Here is a 4084-nt window from a genome sequence, read left to right as displayed (position 1 = left end):
AGCTCATACAGCCATTCACCCCCCCGCCCCCCTCCCCATCGTAGCCCCCATTTCCTCCATGTGGTTTGGCATTAGGTGTCAGTTGTGACCATCAAACAGTGTTTTGGTTGCAATAAATTGAAATTAGAGTCTGTTGTACAAAGGTACAGAGATTGTTATGATGGCAGCATTAGTGGCAGATGGCATCAACTGTGTCAGTAATGGACCCAGCATGGATCAACTAGAGCCCTGTCTAACACAAAAAGCAAGGCAATTGGCCAACCGCCATCTACCACCTCCTCCTATTATCATATTCATATTTGACCCATTTACACATCTTTGAGGCCATCATGCTGGCACAAACCTGCCTTTAATACTTGACCAGAATCCTGCTTTAACATCTGCAACAATGTTGTTCGTCCCTCTGTAGAGACCGGACGTTGCACATTTTCTCAGTAGCATTTGGTAGTGATGTTACGTTCTGTGCCACGGGTTCAAAGTGTGTGTCGAGCTTTCCGTGAAGCGCGTATCGAGGTTTGTATAGTTTCAGACAGATGACGTCATTGATGACATGCGAAGCCTCGCTGCCCGTCCGTACCACGTGACGGGTTATGAAGTTGTCTGTAAACCACACGGTTTTATTACACATCCATTATCTACACATGCAAATTAACTGCCCTCTGCCCAGTTAACGTACCAGTTTAAGAATAGCTACCAAAATTACCCCTCCTGCAATTATATTAGGATGACCCTATTGATAGTCACACGTTTGATAGCTGCATTCCTCTCAAGGAAATGCGTTTATTATACAGTTATATTAATTATATTATGCCACGGAAAATACACTATATTGATATGAATGGATTACGTGGAAATTGTTTTTTTTCTTCGTTACTTCTTAGTGTTTACTGGTGCGAAATTCAGTCAAAAACTGTCTCTGATGCAGTGTATCACAGATCACATGGATCATCTGTAAAATATCTGCCTGTTTTACTCTTTGACCAACAGGTGGTATTGTGAGCAAATTAAGCCAAGAGAAATTAACCTTTTTGCGAACCATTTTGCTTGAAAGCTTCAATGCTTCATGAGGCTTCATCTCGCCATCAACTAGCATTTTGGGGACTAATTTGAAAACTTTGCCTTTCTGTTTGAGTGAAAGGAAACAGCTTCAGCACATACATTTCTGGTTATTGGTAGGGCAATAGGGAGAATATCAGATATAACTATATTATTGACCAAACACGGCGTTGACAATATTGCGACAATGTTGTAGGAGTGACAATTGGGCTTTAACAACATATTTTCACAATTAGATTTTAGATAAATAATCATCAATAATGTGGATATAATGATTAAGTGGTTAAAGGCAAATATTAGAACAGTTACAACAGTCTGTGTCACTATTGTGTCAGTCTAGTTAAAAAAATTACATAAATTTAATGTAATGCAGCCCTATAAACTAGGAAAAGACAGCACTTACCATATTACAATATTAAGATATCCAAAATATCTAGTCTTGTATCACAATATGGATATAGGCTAATATTGATAAATTGCCCAGCCCTAGTTATTGATTATTGCATTGTTAAAACCTTTCTTTTTAGTAAACTGTGTACACAAACAATGTTCTCAATGCTTGCGTTCACATGTCGAGCCCCTATTGATACTTCGACCAAAGTTTCATGTTGTGTCGAGCCTTCTTTGTGTTTTAAAAATAGTGATTTGAATGTGATCATAGTAGTGCCCCTAGCACTCTCATTCAAAATGACATTGGACCGAAAAACAATAATACGGTAACTCTTAAAAGTGGCGCTTCCATCCTAATTATGCTTTTAAATGAAAGTTCGACTCGGGTACATTCACAAAAAGACCCTAGGTTGCATTTTGGCGAGAGGTATGCTAATAAATTCTGTGGGATTTTCCGTTTAGTAGTAATGGGACTTCAGAGCAAGGTAACTTCCCACCATCTACTGAATAAACAGATCACAAATTGTTTAAATTTATATCTAGTAAAAATTACTAAACATCTGTAAAAAAAATTAAGTCTATTTATTAAATCCTAACACCTATTACAAGTTACCATGGGCAAAATTATCTAAAATTGCTTTTTACTGTAGTCTGACCAAACCAAGCACCTAAGCATTTGATTTATGATGTAAAACAGAAAGAAGAAAGGGATGTGGCCTTGGTGATAGGATGAAAACATCAGCTATCAATAACCTTGTAACAAAAAAAATAAAATTTACGTCACAACCAGCTTTAAAAGTGGTGTAAGTGCCACTTTATTAAGCTCTTAAAGCCCATTTTGTAGCTGTTTGCTATAATGGGACCAGTACCATGCTTCATTCTCTAATAGCCTGAGGCTTCTGTGTCCTACATTAATTAAACAACTCACCTCCGCTCTACTGTGGCTTTTCAAGATATATCATGTGGGTATTTAAGACTTTAAAATCCAGTCGTGTATCATGGTTTGCAAATGTGACTCAAAGCCAGCAAATACATGGCTAGTTAAATAGTGATGGTGGCCAAAACTAATAGGACCATAACAACGGACATTGAGAGGTGAGAATTTGCTTGCTCCACTATAGTTAGTGTGCTCGTTCAGAAATGCATTTCTGCTTGTAAACCACAATATTGCTAAAAAGCTCACACATAATGCAATAGCACTTTGGCAAATGGATGTTGCCTCACATGTGGTTGCTAGGCATCTACTCATTCCTTCATTTCAGTTTGGCCAAAATACAGCTCACAACCTTTTTCCTTCCAGCATGTCTCTCTCCTCAAACACACACAACAAACACACAAACAACACCACACACAAACACACAAACACTACACCACACACACACACACACACACACACACACACACACACACACACACACGTCCCTTAGATTCCTCACTGACAATGGATAGAGAAGTAATGTCACAGAACATCGTTGTACCAGGGCTTTAGCGAAATAATGCAACATGCACAAAACCTCATTCCCAACTAGGTGGTTTGATTCTTATTTTAATGCTGTGTTAGCATGTAATATTTTGATAATACATTTTATCAAAGCTGATGGCTCCATCCCTTAGGGAAAAAGTCTTTGAAGGCTGAAATACACCTACAAGTTGAGACACTGGACCCTGTGATGAGGAGTTATCCTGACACACTGTAGAGTCGCTAAGTGGGCTAATACTTTTATTAGGTAAAATACCCACTTTTTACTATTTTTCCACAAAAGGTAACGAGCGTAACTTCGAGATCATTCATTTTTGGGACCACTTGATTAACGTCTGCGGTTTACTTCAATCTTACAATGTTTTTATTTCACACGTCATCATTGTATATTTAAACAATTTCAGATATTGTCTAAAGACCAACAGAATAGAAGTAACTCCGTATATATCACAATATTAATGTCACAACACATTTGAGGGGTTACACCGACCAACAGTTGAGACGTGACCGTTGGCAGTCAGGATGCTACCGCAGCCAGCGTTTCTAAATCTAAATGATAACGTTAGTCCTTGTTTCTAACCAACTAGCTAACTAGACTAGCCCTGGGGGATTAGCGTTCCTTAACGCCAACAGTGACCAAATGTAAAACCTTCACATTTCTTTCCAGGGACTTCAACCGTTTATCGAAGGTTATTAAAACCGACCAGCTCGGTACTTTAACAAAAGAAGAACGTTAGCTTAAAGTTAACGTCAACCGTAAACCGACGTCTCTTCAGCCGACAGCGATTCTGCTGTGCTAACGTTAACTGCCCAACATTTTGTCATTAATGACTTTTTAAGAGCTAGCTAGACAAAGTATTCTAAAGGTAGCTAACGTTAACTAACTGGCAACAACGATTTTGTCGTAACGTTAACTTTCGTTACTCTTGTTTTATTACAAGCTAGATAACTTGAATGTAACGTAAGGTTAAAGTATGATTAAGGCTAAAACTTACTTTGATTTCTTCTCCAAAAGGTGGTAACAGTTGGCTGAGGGTCGACCGTCTTCTGCCGTGCTAGCCGGGTGACTACAGTTTAACGTTATCTGGTGAGAAACAAGACTTGTGAATGTCCGCGTGTGTGTGTGTGTGTGTGTGTGTGTGTGTGTGTGTGTGTGTG

The 4084-nt window shown here is 38.7% G+C and overlaps 1 protein-coding gene across 1 annotated transcript in view; it reads right to left on the bottom strand.

Annotated features, from left to right (window-relative positions):
• cd82b (CD82 molecule b) overlaps nt 1–4080 on the bottom strand; it is a 23508-nt gene extending 19428 nt beyond the window's left edge. Inside the window, exon 1 of the mRNA XM_032523726.1 lies at nt 3922–4080. The gene's annotated coding sequence lies outside the window, so the exon portion shown is untranslated. The remainder of the gene's footprint in view (nt 1–3921) is intronic.
• Between the last annotated feature and the right edge of the window lie 4 nt (nt 4081–4084).

This window comes from Etheostoma spectabile, chromosome 8, assembly GCF_008692095.1.
Source record: "Etheostoma spectabile isolate EspeVRDwgs_2016 chromosome 8, UIUC_Espe_1.0, whole genome shotgun sequence".
NCBI lineage: Eukaryota > Metazoa > Chordata > Actinopteri > Perciformes > Percidae > Etheostoma > Etheostoma spectabile.
This window is presented reverse-complemented; position numbering and strand designations above follow the sequence as displayed.